The following is a 21,290-nucleotide window of genomic DNA, read 5'->3' as shown; positions in this document are numbered from 1 at the left end:
CACAGCACATTACGCTACCATTTATCGTATTTTTCTCTGTGGCTTTTAGCGAATGTTAATCTTTTTGCAATATTTCGTTTAGATACATGTAGTTTTTTCTTAGCAATACGACCATTAAGTTTTGCATGACACAGTATTCTTTTTATAGTCGATATCGATAGTTTAATATCATATTGACTGGATATCATCTCTTTCAAGCGTGGCGCACTCAAGAAAGGTTCCTTTTTAACTTTTAATGCAATTTCTCGATCCAGGCGCGGAGAAGTTTTTCTAGGCCTTCCTCGATTCTCAGGTGTTGGCTTTGTTTGTTTCGCTTTCTTAATTGTGTTTTGAACGCGTTTTCGAGAAACATTTAATTGTTTTGCAATGTTATTCATTGTTGAGTTATTTTTCCACATTTGAAATATTTGTTCGCGTTCGTCATTACTTGTATGCTTTACTCTTCCCATCTAAAAGTACGGATGATAAAAAGATCATTAGTAAACAAAATTAGATTGTGGTATATTTATAAACTGTAGTAAAAATATCTGATGAGATTAGAAAAATGTACTTTAAATAAATGCGAAATAAGATGGCTCTATTATTTTGATCCAATTAATACTGACCTTTAACTTATGTTCAACTCTTTCACACTTCACAACACTATTCTATGACAGCAAACTAGCATCAATGTCTTCTCTACACTCGTCTGATGGCAACTAATTGCTGCGCTTCGGGTGTAATTAAGGTTAGCTAATAACAATGTGGTTCGTTTTGTCTCCGCTAGAGGTGGCTCTATTCTTTTGAGCGCCACTGTATGTCTGGACTATACGGTGGATGCATCAAAACTTCCCAACCAAGCTCTCGCAATTTTTGATGGGTCATCAAAGAAGTGTGTGGTCGGGCGTTGTCATGATGGAAGACAACACTTTTCCTATTATTCAATTCGGGCCGTTTTCTTTCAATTGTCTGGCGTAATCTTTCTAGTTGTCCACAGTAGAGATGTGAATCAATCGTCTGACCAACTGGAAGTAGCTCATGGTGGACGATTCCCTTCCAGTCCCACCACACACACAGCATCACCTTTTTCGGCGTCAATCCTGGCTTCGCGAACACTTGTGACGGCTCACCATCCCTTATCCACGATCTTTTACGCTTTCGATTGTCGTATATGATCTATTTTTCATCACCGGTTATGACATGTTTCAGAAATGGCTCGATGTCATTGTGTTTCAGCAGCGCATCGCAGATGTTAATTCGGTTTATCATGTTTTTCGCGCTCAACTCATGAGCAACCCATACATCGAGCTTCTTTTTGTAGCCAGCTTTGTGTAAATGGTTCAAAACAGTTTTGTGATCAATGCCTAGCTCCATACCAATATCGACACTGCTGATATGCTTATCTTGCTGGACTTTTTCAAGAATTTCATCAGCTTTTTCAGTGATTGGACGACCAGAGCGTGACTCATCTTTCACATCAATCGAGAGATATGGAATAGTTCCCAACAAAAGTTGTTGAGAACTAACTCTACTCCGTAAGTTCAATAACATTTTCTTTTTTAGGAAAAAATCCATCATGGATACCCCAGACCCTCGGGAAAGAGCTTGAGGTTATGTAGAACTCCTACCGGCTAAAACCTCCCTGGGTGGCGCTGCGAAGGGACTTACCTCGGGCCCCGGAGCCACGTAACTGCAATCGGGGCCCCGAGTCCAGACGTCGTCATTTATCCATGAGGGGTTGGGGGAGGAGGGAGACCGAACCGAAGCTCCTCCTCAACCATCCTTCTGCTCTCCCTCCATCCCTCATGCCCCGTCTGTAGTGCTGGAAAAGGGGAGACCGACCGAGGTCGATCTTCAACCGTCGTTCCCAGCCAGACGAGGCGCCGCCTCGAATGTTGTGCGACGAGCTAGGCCACCGCCACCTTGTCGCTCCCTCGTTAGGAGGGCTGGATGGGATCCCGGGAGTCCCCGCCTGGAACCCCACCCTCCTCCACGGCGGTTACGCGGGGAAAAAGTCTCCTAGCCGCCGGGGTCTCTCGCTTGATAGGCGAGGGGATCGTACAATCCCCTCTTCAGGCCCACTCTAAGGTGGGCTGATAGATAGGGGGGAAGTGGTTTTATATTGACAAGTGTCACCTTATTCTCCCCCCCTTTGCTGTCATCCAGCTCCCGTTATGGGGGGCAATTGGGCGGCCCCCTGTCTTGGAATGTCAGATGGTGGTGGTCTCAGCACCGGTGGTAGGGGAGGAACATTTCTACTTCTGTTTCTTTCTCCAGGCCTGGCCGGTGCTCCCGGTGACAAAAACTGGCCGGTTTTGGGCCCTCCTCCTAGGTGGTGGTGGAGGTTGTGGTGGGGGACCCATCATCGCCCTCACCATCCTATCCTTATTCGAGGAGTCTACGTCGTTGTCGCCGTCGTCCCCACTTCCCGGCCTGTGCCGCTGGGGATGGGAGTGGCGGCACTGGTGACGCCCTCTCGGTCCTCTCTCCCTTCTTATTTCGGCATCTTCCTTCACTTTCGTTACTGAGGAGCAAAAGGCTGAGAAGGCGTCCCATTTTTTTTCGCTCCCCAGAACACTTAGAAAAATTCGAGCAATTTCTTTTGGCTGCGACAGTCCCAATTTTATGCCAACAATAGCAAATTGTTGGCTTTATTTTTTGAGATATGACGAAGCTACGTCCAATGCAACATTCTTCATTCCAACCTCATTTTTCTTCTTCTAAGTGTTCTTCAAGGACTCAAAAATTCTGTGTTGATTGTCAAGTCTATCAATGCTCGAAATGTTTTCAGATTTTTCATAAGTAAGCTGCATGAGTTTTCATAAATAAATATCTCTAAATTCTCCAAAAAAGTATAAAAATAATAAAAAAATATAAAAAAAATAAAAAAAAATAGAAAAAGACTCTCACAGATGTCGACTTCCTTGTGGTAAGAGTCGAGCAACGGCGATGTAATTATCGACGGCTAACAACAGAGAGAAACCTAAAGGCCATCACACATAAAATTCCATAAGAACATAAGACGTAAGTGTAAAGAAATCGACCAATCTCAATGTAATATTCAGCTCTTCGTAACCCCTCGACTTTTGTCCGTAAAACATAAAACGTAACGTCGAAAAATTCAGTAAGGATGAAATTTTTATGGCTACGTCTTGTGGACAACCAATCACAACTGATCAGACTATACACTTTAGTTTGACATTTGAAGCGAAGCTAGTAAGGTTAGATGTATTTAAATAGCATTTGTCGCAGTGAGATAAGTGAGGTGAAATGAGTGATCACAATAAATATTGTAATATGTTTAATAACTCGGAAAATGATGAACTGCTTATTGATACGGTAAGAGCATACCCACATCTTTATAACCACCAAAATCGTAATTTTAAAGACCATTTGATGAAAGAAAATTCGTGGAAAGAAATAGCCTTAGCAGTAAACAGTTCAGGTATATGAATACAATAGGCAATTTTTGGCTGTCGTTTGGTACATGTACCAGGTTGTCATTGGGCTAGTTCATACTAAATATTTAACATATGTACTAAATATCTATACGGCATAAATGTTTAATATATTATAGAAACGTCTCAAAGATATTTGGATATCTCTGAAATATATTTTGGACACTTGTGCTTTAAGAATATTAGTACATCTATTAAATGCTTAATGTAAATTAGGCCAGTGACAACCTGGTACATGCACCAAATGATCGCCAAAAATCGCCTATTATTAAAGAGTTTTTGCAATACTGTCTTTCAGATACGGTAACGCTAAAGTACATTCCGATATTCATTGCCAATACTGCGAATATATAGTTTGTGTTACGTATCCTATAGATTTGAAGTACTGGCAGTGAATATCGGAACGTACTTTAGCATTACCGTATCTGGAAGACGATATTGCAAAAATTCCCTATTATTAAATGATAATTATATAATATATACAATAATAGAGTATGCTGGTAATTATTATATGCTCTGAGGGGGGTCTTTATATTTCTACTTCTTCTATTTATTTATTTATTAATAAGAAAATCAATGTTTTTATAGTTTCGGATTGTCAAAACGTTGGATAAGACTCCGTGAAAGATCGGTAAAGAAAAACGGTAAAGGGAGTTGGATTCAAGGAGTGACAGTGCAGTCAACGAAGTGGCTTTATATATTACGAAAATAGGTCATTTCTAAATGACCATATCAAAAGAAGGAAGTAAGTTTATGAGTCAAGAACATAAATAAATGTTGACGCATATATCAGTGTGTAATGTTATTGTGTGTGCGTGTGGTCTGGCGTTGTCGTGATGAAAGACGACTCCCTTGCGATTTGACAAAATCGGACGTTTCTCTTTTATTTCTCGATTCAGATTGGTTAATTGGCGACAGTACTTGTCCGAATCAATCGTTTCGCCAGCGGGGAGAAGCTCGAAATAGATTATGCCCTTGCAATCCCATCAAACAGAGAGCATCACCTTCATCGGGTGCAAACTGGCCTTTGGCATTGCGTCACCATGCTCACCTGATTGTTTCCATGTCCGTTTGAGCTGAACATTGTTGTAGAGGACCCATTTCTCATCGCCCGTCACTAGTCGATTAAAAAACGACTCGTTATTGAGCCGCCCGAGTAAAGAAACGGCTGCAGAAATTCGCTTGATTTTGTTCTTCTCGGTCAGCAAATGGGGCACCCATATATCGAGCTTCAAATCAAATCCCATCTTTTTTAAACGCCGAAAAGCGGTTGATCGGTCAACGTTTAGTGCTGTAGCAACTTCTTCTGTTGAAATTCGCGGATTATTGAGCACTAAAGTACGCAAAACATCGTCATCAATGTCAGAAGGTCGACCAGAGCGTGGCTCGTCTTCAAGGTTAAATTCTCCGCGCCGAAATTTAGCAAACCATTTTTCCACAGTTCGTTTAGCTGATGCTTCATCCTGATAAACATCCTGAATGTTTTTTACGGCTGCGGCAACGTTTATTCCCTTCCGAAACTCGTAAAGCATAACATGCCGTAAATGCACCTTATCGATACTCATTTTTAAAGTGATATTTCTCGAAGCAGTTTGTATGAAAACAAATGATTTTTTTTTTAATAACAGCTGAAGACGTCACCTTTCCAACGTTATATAATATGTAGATGGAAATATTAATGACAACACTTTACGACGCTTATAACTCCATCTATTGAAACTCCGCACGAACTTTTGCACTCACCCAATATATGACTTTCTCAGGTCTTATACGAATGTTTCAAGTGTGGAGCGTATAAAGACAATAGATGTCCCAGCTAATAAGCCTGACACACACATCTCACCAACGAGTTCTCTGTTAACAAATAAAAAAGACAATCAAATCAATCTTCCAATGGACAGTGAAACTATGGAAAATACGGAATCCTCAATCTTCAAGATCGCCTCACAACTCTAATGCAGGAGATGAAGTACCATTGGAACCTTCTGTGCAACCGTGTACAAACTTCTCAACACGATTTAAAAACATTTCCTTGCCAGACACTGGCTCTGCTGCATCATCAATGAATTCACTCGGAAATGATCACTCAAGTTCAAGTACTTCACCCAAATGTTGTCCAAATACACCTAGTATTCTTGATGAATCTGAAGAATCTACATTGTTTTTAACAAGAGAGTCAACACCTTCTACAGCATTTAAAAGTTTGCAAGCTACGCCAATGTCACGACAACCACCATATAAGAAAAAAGATAACTCGGGCGCATTGGAGAGTTCTCTAGTTTTACTTTGTCAAACTATGCACCAACGTCTCTAGAATAATCGTAATTCCGAAATTACTGGTTCCTCGGAAGAAACTTTTGCAAGGTTAATCGCGAATCAATTAGAAAAGTTACCATCATATGAAAAATATGAACGCCAGCAAGCAATTATGCAAATTTTGTATGAACCTTATATAATTCTTGAAGACGAAAATGATAGCAAAGTTACGAAACATTTTTATATTTTAAATTTTAAATAGCATATTATTAATTTCATATTTGTGTTCCTAATGTTCCTAATGTTTATTTTTAGATAGGATGCTATGTTATTTTCTTGTTCTTTATAATATTTTATGCTTACGTTTTTATATTCAAGATATTTAACTGTAATTATATGTAGACGTGCTCAGGGAAAGAGAGTTATTCCATATATATTCTTCTGTATCTTTCTTTATATAATATTATATAATCTTTCTTTATATAATATATAAAATATATAGATTATTGATATTGTATATTTTGCAATAAATAAAACATTCAAACAATATCTTGTAATTATACGTACATTGGAAATTTATTACAAACATATATAATTATATGTCTGGAGTATCATCACAATTGAAACCTCTGCGGACATATGTATACTGCCATGGAAGTTCACCTTCAGAAGTGACAAAGAAATTTGCTAACAAGTCTCTTTGATTATATGCTGCTCTTGTTGCGCGATGGGCATTTGATGGTAAGTAATATATCCTCCTGTAAGTAATATATCCTCTTCTGTCATTTGCAAGTGTTCAACAAATTCTTTCAATAAATGACCTGAAAAATGGTTTTATACATATATACAATTACTTCTGTACTATGTTCCTTTACAAGATATACGTGACTTAAGTTTGTTACTAAAACTGGCAATTTTTTTCCTAATTGTCATTGAAAGAAATATTAATAGAACACCTTACTTAAACAAAATCTAAATGATGCATTTCTTTTTTTTATAAAACACTCTTTGTTATCAAAGTGTCAATGATTCTAATATTCATATTTATCTAAATACATTTTATATTATTGTAAAATTTGAAATTCAATAAAAAAGAAGCATCCCAGTAAGCAAAATGCTAGCAGAATGCGCGCAGATTGACGCCAATTTCGATCAGATCTCCACATCAAAACCATAGCCACTTGTGTCCTCATTAGGCTCGTGTTTTGTCGACAGGACCTGTACGACAGGCCGTGCAAGCAGATTGTCAGCAGAAACCGCGCAGGTCCTGCTGCCAAACTACGCGTAGAGTCTACGCGCAGAGTTTACTCGGTTTCTGTCGCCAATCTGCCACCAAATTACTGCAAGTCTTGCGCGGTTTTTGGTACAAATCTGCCGTCAAATATCCGACAACAGGATCTGGCGCATATTTGACCGCAGATTAGCAGCATAATTTGATATAACAGATTCTGCGTTAAATTTGTTGCCTATTTGCCATCAAACTATGATAGCAGGCTTTGTTCGAAATCTGCTCGCGCAGGTTTGGCTATCTGGGATACTTACTGTTTGGTGGAATGGTACTAACATTGACATTTCAGGTTAAACTTTACGAAATGCAAAGGAATCTTTCTGCATTTTCCATTGGCTGACTTTTATGTTTTACGCCAACTGTGTGTCATGGACTTTACGTCTTACATCTTAAGTTTACGTCTTACGTTCTTACGAAATTTTATGTGTGATGGCCTTAAGAGCGGCCATGGCCACGTTTTGCTTGAGGCGCTTTTTCGCGACGGTTTGATATCGCCCTCTGCATTTTTAGCCGGGAACTATTTGCTGCATCCATTTTCTGGCGCGCCGATAAAGTCTCCTCTTGATGGAAGTCCGTGCTACGTCCACTTTCAATCACACGGCAGTGATAGAAAATCGGTGACGGGCTTGCCAGCGGATTTCCCCCACCACGCACGCACGCACAGCCGAGTCGGTCTATTTGTGTCAGCCACGCGCTCGGCAATCGTCGGCGCGCCGAGCGAGAGAGAGAATATCATTCCCTCTTTCTCGCTCTCGTGTTCGATCGGCGACACGAGCGAGAATATTTTTCCTTCTTTCTCGCTCTCGTTCTGGCTCAGCGATGCAAATTAGGCTGATTCTTTCTCGGCTATAATCTGAGTCGCGGGCGCGACTATGACGACACTGAGAAGTTTTTCCTATTCGGCGCGCCGAAATTATTATGAATATTATTTTATTATTAAAAATATTATTGTTTATAATAATAATATTAATAATATTCCGCGCCGAGAAAATGAAATATATTTCAATAATTGTTTTGCTGAGGCGGACAGGTTCATAGATTTGATTGTTGTTGGGAATTGTTTAATAATATTTGAAGAATAATTTTAAGTTGTACAAAGATGTAGAATAAAATATTATAAAAGTATTATAACAAAGTCAAGAAGGTGCGAAATGAAACCTTTTTGCTTTCATTACAATATCCTCTGAATTAACACTCTTCAAACAGTATTAAACAATCCTCAAAAACAATTACATCCGTGAAATCTTCTGTTTGTGCGAAAAAAATTCATAAAATATGTCTGTTTCGCCGCGCTGAATGAGAAAATCCTCAGAACAATGTTATATTTAAAATGATGTACAGTGCATTAATAAATATGCAGTCTAGTAAAAAGGTAATTTATTTGCCTATTATAATATCTTCGAATGTATTCACTTGTTTGCAAACGGTTTTCCCATATATTTTCGATGCAGTGTCGGATAGCACAACTGTTAATTCAATGAATCTGTTTAAGAGAAATAAGTGGACAATTCCAAATAAATGGCAGCGCTCTGAGTTCAGTGTTCAGTGCACCACTCAATAAAAATATAATAATACTATGTTTGTATTTAAATGACACAAAGTTTAACGAATTGTTTGTGAAAAATCACCGTAATGATGAAAAACAGTTATAGCATATAGTTTAGGAAACCCACTCTTTGCCAACAACGTGGATAGAATCAAGTTGGAAAAAGAGTAAACATTCTTCTTGCGATGATACCAAAGTATGAAGCAAATGCATTATGCATGTAGTACTGCAGTGGTATTGTGCATGCATGAAGAATGAAAAACTATTAATAAAGTAATTATTAGTAATTAAGTAAGTAATCAGTGTTTAAAAACATGTACTGTGTCGTGTATATAAATAGTTTTAGTAAAAAAGAATATGTAAATCCACATTACTGCTCGATGGAAACCGCGAGAAGGTGGTGGTTTCTTCCATCAAGAGGAAATGATAAACAAATGTCGAATAAGTCACTTATGAAATGGAATTATTTGACATTGGTTTATATTTCCTAAGGAATGGTAGGATGTAAGGAAAGGAAGAAGCAAACATAAAGGGAATAGTAATGTCATGCAAGCGTCATGCAGACAAAATATACAAACAAAGAAAGTGCGATATTAAAATACATAAAAGATATTACAGCTACTGTATTTACAGTTGCAATAATGCATGCATTTGCACAATGTTTTTATGAAAAGTCTTTCACACAGAGGAAAGCGAGATTTAACGCGCAAATCTGCCTTTCTCTGTCAACACCAAGTATCAGTGACGTGTCATCTATTTCAGAATGTTACATTCAATCATGTAAATACTATATAACACATGGTGTTATGTAGCATTTACATATCCAGATAGCAAAATGATAGCAATATGCCAGCAAATTGCTAGCATACTTAATCACGCATTTGCAGCAGATTCTCATCCACTGCGTCCGCATTGAGCTTAGTTTATGATAACAGGACCTGCTAACATAGTATGCCGATAAGAATACACAAAAATTGAATCATATGTTATTGTCATAATGAGATAGCAAAATCGCATCAAAAGTTGAACATGATGTGCAATCATCATATGACAGCAAAAGCGCAGCAAAACTTGAGCACGTCGTGCCGCCACAACGTGACAGTAAAAGCGCAGCAAAACTCGAGCACATCGTGCTGCCACGACATGATAGCAAAACCATAGCAAAACTCGAGCACGTCGTGCTGCCACAACGTGACAGCAAAACCGTAGCAAAACTCGAGCACGTCGTGCCGTCACGATGTGAGAGCAGAAAGGAAGCAAATCTGAGCATATCGCGCAGTTTCAACATGTCAGGAAAAACGGGACAAAACTAGAACATACTATCCCGTCATGACGTGAGAACAAAATTGCGATAGAAATATATTAATACATGCCACGTTTTCTGTAATAATATGATAGGGTTATTAACCGTGTTTTCCTAAATATTGAACAAAGAAAATAAACATGAAAAGTAGTACAATTTAATGTCATTAATTTTAATGTTTATTTTCTTTATTCAATATCTTGGAAAACGCGGAAAATAAAATTGAATAATTGCATAAGCCTATATTTATTAAAAAAAATTTATTTGGTTACATTTGCGTTATTCTATTAATTGTATTACATGCTTGTGCGTTATAAATGATACATGTCATAAAAGAAGTAAGTAGCAAAATTGGTTTACAGGATATGTTATTACCAAATATGCGAACTTTGCGTCACTTAGGGTTTTCACACACGAATCGCCATAACTGGTGAATGTAAGACGTGAATTTAAGTTAATGAGCCAATCAAGATTGTCCTAAATTTGTATATTCCAAAGGAAGATAGAAGTAACCGTGCGAGTGCGATTTAGACTAAAAAAGTAGCATTTTAACTAAACGGAGTTACTTCTACTAGTCTAGTTACTTCTACTAGTCTAGTTACTTCTACTTCCCAAGCAGATTTATGACCAATTCCATCTTTTTCCAGTGTATATAAGTCTAAAGCAATGTCCTGATTGGCTCATCAGTTTACTTTTATAATATTTTATTCTACATCTTTGTACAACTTAAAATTATTCTTCAAATATTAGTAAACAATTCCCAACAACAATCAAATCTATGAACCTGTCCGCCTCAGCAGAACAATTATTGAAATATATTTCATTTTCTCGGCGCGGAATATTATTAATATTATTATTATAAACAATAATATTTTTAATAATAAAATAATATTCATAATAATTTCGGCGCGCCGAATAGGAAAAACTTCTCAGTGTCGTCATAGTCGCGCCCGCGACTCAGATTATAGCCGAGAAAGAATCAGCCTAATTTGCATCGCTGAGCCAGAACGAGAGCGAGAAAGAAGGAAAAATATTCTCGCTCGTGTCGCCGATCGAACACGAGAGCGAGAAAGAGGGAATGATATTCTCTCTCTCGCTCGGCGCGCCGACGATTGCCGACACAGATAGACTGAGTCGGCTGTGCGCGCGTGCGTGGTGGGGGAAATTCGCTGGCAAACCCGTCACCGATTTTCCATCACTGCCGTGCGACTGAAAGTGGACGCAGAGAGAAGCCTGAGAGCGGGCATGGCTGCATTTACAGCGTTATGGAAAAGTTGGCTGATTCGCAGCGCCAACTGAGTCCATTTTGGACATGAACTACTAAGCCAATGTCCACGATTTGTTGGTACTATTCCGTGCTATGTCCATAATTATTTGGTTCTGTTCTGTGCTATGTTCACGAGCGAGCTAGATTAGTTAGATAAAAACGAAGAATCGGTCTTCGTCTCACCACCAGCGAATAGACAATCACGACGAAGCGAGCCAGCAGCGATGTTATCGGAAGGTAGACGTCGCCGTCTCCCCTTTCACCCCCTTATTTTCCTTTCCACATTGTTTTATATTCATAATTCGGGAAGAAAATAATTTCGAGAGTTCGGACGATTTCTAGCAATGACACGACAGAGATAACACGCGGCCACATTAATTTGTCATGACTTTTATATTACTTATAATTACATAAACGCCCATATATGCAAATTATAGATAATTATTGCGCGTATGTTTTAATATTGTACAATACGGTATATAATAACAACTTCATTTCTTGCAGTAATTTTTTTAAGATCTTCGTTAAGGTCGTGAATTAATTTTCTTCTTCATCAATCAGTTTTCTGCAAAAATTACGATTTCTTAAATTAAATATAAAATGTTTTTCTTCTCTTCTCTCCGAAGAGTTAATTAAAAAATATGTACTCCACAGAGTCAACTAACAAATGTGTAGTCAGAAGAGTCAATTCAAAAGTGTACTCCGAAAAGTCAATTTAATAGCGTATTCCGAAGAGTCAATTTTAAAGCGTACTCTGAAAAATCAAATTAATATTGTAATCCGAAAAGTCAATTTATAATAGAATATTTACTTCGTTGATTCAGCTAAAGAAAAAAACATTTATTTATTATTATATTCAGAGAATAATATTTAATTTATTATTTATACTTATCTTACTTATGCTTACCCTACATATGCTTCTTTGAATGAAAAATTTAATTTGTTGACTGATTCAGATTCAGATTTGTTAAAATATCTCTTATGCGCAACTCTTGAACAGGTAGGTAGTAAAATAATTTTTTCCTCGACGAATTTTATAAACTTTTCACGAACATAAAAATTGCAAGATTCTCAGAGGACAAATAACTTTTCTTGAACATTTAAACCAAAGGAAAATATTTTCCCATTAATAAAGAATGAATAATTAATATCTCACACAAGAGGAATCTTCATCCTTGAAATCACCGTGCGATTTTGCTTTTAGAAAAGTATAATAATATTGATGTAATAGTAACAAATGCTATCCAAAAACGGTGCAAATCTTAAACGTTTTTGAGAAATGTAGTTCGAAGTTTAGTCTTTCTGTTAATGACGTTATAGCAGAAGAATTACCAATTTGCTTCAGTAGCGCAGTGGATCAGGCTTTGTGATATGAGCGTAGAGGTTGTTCAAGTGTGTTATTTTTACTATCACAGGGAGAACTATGTAGAATGTATAATAATACGCAGACAAATTCTTTATTCATACTTATTTCTTTAATCATACTTATTTCTTCTAGCATGAATAAAAATGATCAATGCTAACATGATAAGTGTATATCGCAATTGTACGTGTACGCAATTGTACACATACTCACACACATACACACGTATATCAATGATGTCAAAACCGAACAATTCGTGAAAATTTTATTGATCGCAATTGTACGCAAAGACGAAAGAGAAGTACACAGGTCTCTGCGGGTATCTCGTCATATTAATTGTCTATGAGCTGATAACAATTGATAACCGGTATTTACAAGTTACGCTTGTCCGCAACTTGTTCGGTTTTGACATCATTGGTATCAGTGATGCGAATTTGGTGATGGGCTTGCATGAGGATTCTCCTCTCCCCCCCCCCCATATACGCACACAGCCAGCTCGGTCAATCCGTGTGAGCCATGCGATCGGCAATTGTCGATGAGCCGAGCGAGCGAGAGAGAGAGAGAATATTATTCCCTCCTTCTCGCTCTCGTTCTCGCTCAGCGAGCCTAATTCTTTCTTGCCCATAATCTGAATCGCGGGCGCGACTGTCTCTCTCTCTCTCTCTCTCTCCTTTCCTCTCTATGACAATACTGAAAGTTTTGTCTACTCGGCGCACCGAAATTATTACAAATAATATTTTATTATTAATAATATTATTTGTAATATATATTATTTGTAATATTATTATTTGTAATATTATTATTTGTAATTTTATTTGCAATTGTATAATAATGTTACAAATAATACAAATTTTTACAAATTTTATTATTTGCAAAAATTTATATCATTTGTAATATTATTTGTAATAGTATTAATAATATTCGGCGCCAAGAAAATGAAATGTATTTTATTAATTATTTTGCGGAGTCGGGCAGGTTCGCAGGTTTGATTATTGGATTGTTTAATAATATTTTAAGAATAATTTTAAGTTATACAAGGATGTACTATGAAATATAAAAGAATATTGTAACAGAATCAAGAAATACGAAATGAAACCTCTTTGCTTTTATTACAATATCCTGTAAGTTAATAAATATTTTTCATACAGTATTAAATAATCTCCAAAAACAATTACATCCGTGAAATTTTCTATCTGCGCGAAAAAAAATTCATAAAATATATTTGTTTCGTCGCTCTAAATGAGAAAACTGTCAGAATAATGTCATAGTTATTCAGTGCACTAATCAATAAAAATATAATAATACTATGTTTGTATGTGTGAAGAATATTTGTTAACTTACAGGATATTGTAATAAAAGCAAGGAGGTTTTATTTCGTACTTCTACGGCCAAGACTTATTAACGGCTAAAGACATTCGAATCGATCTGGCCTTAATTGGTCGGATCAATGATCGGTCTTGCCTTAACTTCCAAGCTTCATAAATCGGAAAGTACTCAATGACATGTAATTTTGTTAGAGTGTTTTGGAAAGCTCTCGAGATAACCTACAAGAATATGTAATAAAAAATTGTAGTTTCTATTTAAAAAAACATTAATGACCTCGGCCTGATTTTGACAAGGTCACTCAAGGTCAAGTCCACATTTCCGTCATGTGTCCTCCTTCAAGCTATGCAACTTCGTTCGAAAAATTTTTTAATAAAATAACATAAAATTTACAAATAAAATTTATCATTATTTATTAGAACACTGAGTTATATGGTTATTTCACTTGTTATTGTAATAAATTAAGTATTATAACAATGCAATAAAAAATATTGCACGCACAATGGTCCGTTCTGGGCCCCCTGCTATGGGACATCGCGTTCGATAGGGTTTTGCGAACGCCCCTCCCCTTAGCCTGCCACTTCATCTGCTACGCAGATGACACCCTAGTGGTAGCCGGAGGGGCGGACTGGTGGGAGGCCCGCCTCTACGCGGAGGTGGCCTTGGCGTCGGTGGTGAGCACCATTCGTGACCTGGGTCTGAAGGTGGCGTCCCAAAAAACGGAGGCCGTTTTTTTCACGACGGCAGCCGTGGGGCGCCACCGGAGACCCAGGTCGTGGTGGACGGAGTCCGCGTCCACGTCGGGCCCAGCATAAAGTATCCGGGCCTGACGCTGGACGGCCGGTGGGACTTCAGGGCCGATTTCAGGGATCTGACCCCCCGGATCAGAAAGGCAGGTCTGGCCCTAGCCAGACTAATGCAGACCCATGGGGTCCGGGTTGGCACGCGCGTCGCCTATATGTTGGAGTGGTTCTCTCGATCGCCCTCTATGGGGCGCCAATATCGGCGCCCCAATTGTTGGCCATCGCTCAAAGCAAACGCCTAATGCGCCAGGCGCTCAGGGCGGCGACGACCCTGGTCGGCTCCCCCTCCCGTGGAGGACCTTGCCGAGGAACGAAGTATCCTCTATTGGAGAGTCAAGGAGCTCCACGAAAGGGGAGAATTAATGGCCAGGGAATTGACGGCCCTGAGGTCCCGGGTGGCTGCCCGAACTCTGGAGCGGTGGGCGGACGCGATGCCCGCTCCGCGGGAGTTCGGGCGACTGATGACGACGGCTGTCCGCTCCTGCCTTGCAGAATTTGCAGGCAAGAGGGGGCGCGGACTTACATTTCATCTGGTGCAGATGATGACTGGACATGGATGTTTTAGTCATTACCTGCACCAGATAAAGAAGGAGCCCACCACCGGGTGCCACCACTGCCCGGAGCCGGACAACACCGTACACCACACCCTGGCCGAGTGTGTAGCTTGGAGCAGGGAATGCGGTGTCCTGGCCTGGGCAATGGGGTGCGGGGAGAATAAGTTGTCGCTTCCGCGCATGGCAAGGGCCATGTGCGGGACCGAGGAGGTATGGGGAAATGCCTCCTTCTGTCCCAGTGTTCTGTCGCTGAAGGAGGCCGCCGAGTGGGAGCGTCGCCCTGGAGGCCGCCACAGGCAGCGGCGGGGAGGACGGCGCTCCCCGGGTTTGGGCAGCGAGCCCGAGGGGGCGCCGGCCGAGGAGGAGGATAGGTCACCGGCTAGACGGAGGCTGCCCCCTCGGCCATGTCTTCGGACGCGCGGGAAAAGGGGAGCGACGGGTACGTGATGCCGGCCCGCCTCCCCCCTAGACGTCGGATAGGGTAGGAAAAGGAGGAATGGAAGCCCGGTTTGGGGCTGGGCTCCACTCCCCCGCCCCCTCTCCTTTGGAGGGGAGCAATGGTGGGCGCGGAGGGAGGGTGGATGACCCCCCCTCAAAGTAATCATCGGAAGGCCAACCCGGTCGGGGAACCGACCGGGGGACCGCGCCCTAGACCCCCTGTGTGGGATAGGGCGCGGTAATCGATGGCGTGGGGCTCCCGAGGAGCCCTGGGGCCGGGATGTTGGGGACGGAATGCGGGAGCAGTTCCTCTAACTCCCCTCACAACGGTCCGAATGGTAGACATTCTGCAGGGGTTTTAGTCAGTATGAGTCTTTTTTTGTTCACGCAGGGGAAATCCATCATGGATACCTCCGCTCCCTTGGGGAAGGGCAGGAGTTATGTCGGACTCTTACCGACTAAAACCCCTGCGGGATGTCTACCTGTCGGACCATGAGGAGGGGAGTTAGGGGAACTGCTCCCGCATTCCCTCCCCAACTCCCCGGCCTCAGGGCTCTATTCCAAGAGCCCCTCGCCTTCTTGTACCGCACCCTCCTTCCCCTTTCGGGGAATTAGTGGAAGAGGTGCGGTCCCTGGCGGGTATCCCCGCCGGTTGGCCTTCTGGTTGGTGTCACCTTGGAGAAAGGGGACATCCACCCTTCCTCCTTACCCCCCCTCTTCCTTAAGGGAGAGGGAGGGATTTTGGGGGAGCCCGACCCCAATCGGGTTCCCCACCTCCCCTTTTCCCCCCTATCCAATCATTCAGAGGAGCGGGAGTTGCCCTCCCCGCTCCCCTCTGAATGACGGAGCCTGGCCCGAGGTGGCCAAGGGAGGCGCCGACCCGTGTAGGCCGGCGCTCTCTCCTCGTCTGATGCTACCTCGGGCCCGCTTCCGACTCCCCCTCCCCCGAGGGAGCGCCGGCCCCGCCGTCCTCTCCGACGGCGTTTGCCAGGCCGGCGCCTCCACTCGGCGGCCTCCTTCTGGGAGATTACCTCCCCGCAGAAGGAGGCCGCCGCATCCCACGCTCTCTCGTTCCCGCACATGGTTCGCACCAAGTGCGGGAGCGAGAGCTCCCCACCTTGGCAGTCCACCGCCCCGAGCAGGACCCGGCGCTGCTCCTCCCATGCCGCGCAGGCGGCTAGGGTGTATAGCGCCGTGTCCTCTTGCTCGGGGCAGCTCGGGGCACCGAGCGATGGGCTCCTTCCTTATCCGGTGCAGGTATCTCCCGAAACATCCGTGCCCGGTCAATACCTGCACCAGGTGGAAGGACATTCCACGCCCCCTCCTGTGTGTCATTTCCGACAGACAGGGGCGGACAGCCTCGGCCGTTGCGAGACCGGACTCATGGGGGTCGGCTAACAAGCCTACCCACCGCTCCCGGGTCCGGTAGTCAGTATGAGTCTGACATAACTCGCGACCCCCCCAAAAGGTCGGGGGTATCCATGATGGATTTCCCCTGCGTCACAAAAAAAAAAGTTTCGATAGAGAATCGTTTGCACCCGTTTGTACCACTTTGCATTTCGTTTGTACCTCAACCGTTTCGGAAATACAGCAATTTTCAGTTTCTGTCATACAACGCTAAAATGGTACTTCCGCTATTTTTTAAGTTATCCTAAGACGGACAACGAGGTTCGATAGAGAATCGTTTGTACCCGTATGTACCACTTTGCATTTCGTTTGTACCTCAACCGTTTTGGAGATACAGCATTTTTCAATTTCTCAAACAACGCTAAAATAGTACTTCCGCTATTTTTTAAGATATCTTAAAACGGACAACGGGGTTCGATAGAGAATCGTTTGTACCGTTTGTACCATTTTGCATTTCGTTCGTACCTCAACGGTTTCGGAAATACAGCAATATTCAATTTCTGTCAAATAACGCTAAAATGGTACTTCCGCTATTTTTCAAGATATCTTAAAACGGACAACGGGGTTCGATAGAGAATCGTTTGTACCATTTTGCATTTCGTTCGTACCTCAACGGTTTCGGAAATACAGCAATATTCAATTTTTCAAATAACGCTAAAATGGTACTTCCGCTATATTTTAAGATATCTTGAACGGACAACGGGGTTATATAGGGAATCGTTTGTATCCGTTTGTACCACTTTGCATATCATTTGTACCTCGACCGTTTCGGAAATACAGAATTTTTCAATTTCTGTCATGTAACGCTAAAATGGTACTTCCGCTATTTTTTAAGATACCTTAAACCGGACAACGGTGTTCGATAGAGAATCGTTTGTACCCGTTTGTACCACTTTGCATTTCGTTTGTACCTCGCTCGGTTCGGAGATATAGCATTTTTCAATTTCTCAAATAACGCTAAAATGATACTTCCGCTATTTTTTAAGATATCTTAGAACGGACAACGGCGTTCGATAGAGAATCGTTTGTACCCGTTTGTACCACTTTGCATTTCGTTTGTACTTCGACCGGTCCGGAAATACATCATTTTTCAATTTCTCAAATAACGCTAAAATGATACTTCCGCTATTTTTTAAGATATCTTAGGACGGACAACGGCGTTCGATAGAGAATCGTTTATACCCGTTTGTACCACTTTGCATTTCGTTTGTACCTCGACCGGTTCGGAAATACATCATTTTTTAATTTCTCAAATAATGCTAAAATAGTACTTCCGCTATTGGCACCCTATAGAGGGCGATCGAGAGAACGCCTCCAACAAATAGGCGGCGCGCGTGCCAACTCGGACCCCCTGGGTCTGCATTAGTCTGGCTATGACCAGACCTGCCTTTCTGACCTGGGGTGCCAGATCCCTGAAATCGGCCCTGAAGTCCCACCGGCCGTCCAGCGTCAGGCCCGGATACTTTATGCTGGGCCCGACGTGGACGCGGACTCCGTCCACCACGACCTGGGTCTCCGGTGGCGCCCCACGGCTGCCGTCGTGAAAAAAAACGGCCTCCGTTTTTTGGGACGCCACCTTCAGACCCAGGTCACGAATGGTGCTCACCACCGACGCCAAGGCCACCTCCGCGTAGAGGCGGGCCTCCCACCAGTCCTCCCCTCCGGCTACCACTAGGGTGTCATCTGCGTAGCAGATGACGTGGCAGGCTAAGGGGAGGGGCGTTCGCAAAACCCTATCGAACGCGATGTCCCATAGCAGGGGGCCCAGAACGGACCATTGTGCGTGCAATATTTTTTATTGCATTGTTATAATACTTAATTTATTACAATAACAAGTGAAATAACCATATAACTCAGTGTTCTAATAAATAATGATAAATTTTATTTGTAAATTTTATGTTATTTTATTAAAAAATTTTTCGAACGAAGTTGCATAGCTTGAAGGAGGACACATGACGGAAATGTGGACTTGACCTTGAGTGACCTTGTCAAAATCAGGCCGAGGTCATTAATGTTTTTTTAAATAGAAACTACAATTTTTTATTACATATTCTTGTAGGTTATCTCGAGAGCTTTCCAAAACACTCTAACAAAATTACATGTCATTGAGTACTTTCCGATTTATGAAGCTTGGAAGTTAAGGCAAGACCGATCATTGATCCGACCAATTAAGGCCAGATCGATTCGAATGTCTTTAGCCGTTAATAAGTCTTGGCCTTAGAAGTACGAAATAAAACCTTCTTGCTTTTATTACAATACCTTGTAAGTTAGCAAATATTCTTCGCATATATAAACATAGTATTATTTCTTTTTTTTTTTGGTGATGCAGGGGAAATCCGTCATGGATATCCCCGATCCTGGGGGGGGGGGGGTCGGTGGTTATGTCGGACTCTTACCGACTAAAACCCCTGCGGGATGCTTACCTGTCGAACCGGTAATGTGGGGAGTCAGGGGCACTGCTCCCGCATTCCCTCCCCGACACCCCGGCCCCAGGGTTCGTTTTCCGAGCCCCACGCCACCTGTTACCGCGCCCTGTTCCGCAAAGGGAATCCAGGGCGCGGTCCCAGTCGGTTTAAGACCGACCGGTTGGCCTTCTGGTTTCACCTATGGGGTGAGGGGGCATCCGCGCTCACCCCTTACCCCCCCTCCCCGTTAGTCAGGGAGGGAGGGTTTCTAGGGGAGTGAGCCCGTCCCCCAACGGGACACCACTCCCCCCATTCCCTGCTTGTCCGAAGCAGGGGGGATCCGGACTCTACACCGTAGATTTCCCGGATCCCCTCTGTCAACGGAGGCGGGCCCGAGGCGGCCGAGGAGGGCTTGAACCCCCGCTACTCGGGGGTCCTTCCGCTTCCTCGGCCGGTGTCACTTCGGGCCCTCTATTTAATTGTTCCCCTCCCCCCATGGGTCGTCGCACGCGACGACGAGTTTGATGTGATCGGCGCTCCCTAAACATAGTATTATTATATTTTTATTGAGTAGTGCACTGAACAACTATGACATTGTTCTGAGAGTTTTCTCATTTAGAGCAACGAAACAAATATATTTTATGAATTTTTTTTCGCGCAGATAGAAAATTTCACGGATGTAATTGTTTTTGGAGATTATTTAATACTGTATGAAAAATATTTATTAACTTACAGGATATTGTAATAAAAGCAAAGATGAATGGGTTATTTATTAAATATATAAATTGGTAAATTTTTTCTGTTGCCTTTGGCTATATATGTATCGAATCTCAGAAGTTTGTTAGAAATCATATAATTGTTTATTTGAAATTTTATTTTATAGTTTATTTAAATTTATGTTGATTTAATCTGTATACATATTCTGTAAAACCAAAGATTAATATATATATGTATATATATATATATGCATATAATAAATAGTTTGTTTTAAACGTAATATATGTATGTATATGTAAAATATAAAATATTAAAGATATAAGAATAAGTTTTTATATTTTTCTTAATTTAATCCTAAGAATATATCAATAAATTTATTAATATTTTCCATAAAAAATTTTGACTTTTTACAATTTAACTTCGTAGTTAAATGTATTAATTATTACAATAAAATAAATATTTAATACAATTTATTACCTTTTTTGAACATTATATTTGCTTATGATTAACACACTCACATTAGGGAGAGTCTACAACCTTGCTTTAAACCTTAAACCGTAAGCAAATTGATCAACCATAGTCGATTATTCCAAGGATATGTTTCTTTCCAGATTATTCTAAGAATAATTGACTGTGGTTGGTCAATTTGCTTACAGCTTACGACTTAAAGCAAGGTTATAGACCCTCCCTTAGATATACGTGAGTGTGGTAACTTTTATAGTTTAATTCTTTTATATTGTACTTATTAATAATAAAATGTACAATAGTCTACGTAGTTTACATTGTCTACATTATCTACGAGGGAAAAAGGCCATGTAAACAATACGTAGACTACGCGTAAACAATCCATGTAGACGTAAACTTGAAATCTACGGCACAACCCTGCCGGAGAGAGGAACGGTCGGTAAGAACACCAAGGGGGCCAGGACACAGTATTGTAAGAAATAAGCGAGGGATGTCAGCATCATCCAGTTCCAGGTGGAGTCACTGCTAATGGACAGAACTCAACAGTTCAGGCGCGGCCGATAGGACGGGAATATAAAAAGAGCCACCGTAAAGAACGGAGGAGATGAAACCGAGATAGAGCCGAGAGAGACGAGAGAGCCGAGAAAAGAGCGTAGGAAGCGCGTCAGAAAAGAGTCGAGTCGAGAGTAGAGAAAAGAGTCGAGTCGAGAGTAAAGTC

The 21,290-nt window shown here is 41.4% G+C and overlaps 2 long non-coding RNA genes across 2 annotated transcripts; one reads left to right on the top strand and one right to left on the bottom strand.

Moving 5' to 3' along the window:
* The first annotated feature begins 1,415 nt into the window (after positions 1-1,415).
* LOC112590442 (uncharacterized) lies at positions 1,416-5,940 on the top strand. The gene is made up of 3 exons (XR_003114215.1): positions 1,416-3,424; positions 4,026-4,182; positions 5,201-5,940. It is a non-coding gene; the product is annotated as an uncharacterized LOC112590442 (long non-coding RNA).
* A 477-nt stretch (positions 5,941-6,417) lies between these two features.
* On the bottom strand, positions 6,418-10,344 carry LOC112590443 (uncharacterized). The gene is made up of 3 exons (XR_003114216.1): positions 10,206-10,344; positions 7,236-7,876; positions 6,418-6,514 (listed from the first exon to the last, which is right to left on the bottom strand). It is a non-coding gene; the product is annotated as an uncharacterized LOC112590443 (long non-coding RNA).
* Positions 10,345-21,290: the final 10,946 nt, after the last annotated feature.

Source organism: Harpegnathos saltator, unplaced genomic scaffold (assembly GCF_003227715.2).
Source record: "Harpegnathos saltator strain DR-91 unplaced genomic scaffold, Hsal_v8.6 scaffold807, whole genome shotgun sequence".
NCBI lineage: Eukaryota > Metazoa > Arthropoda > Insecta > Hymenoptera > Formicidae > Harpegnathos > Harpegnathos saltator.
Note: the sequence above shows the minus strand (reverse complement) of the source record. Positions and strands in the feature narration are given on the sequence as shown.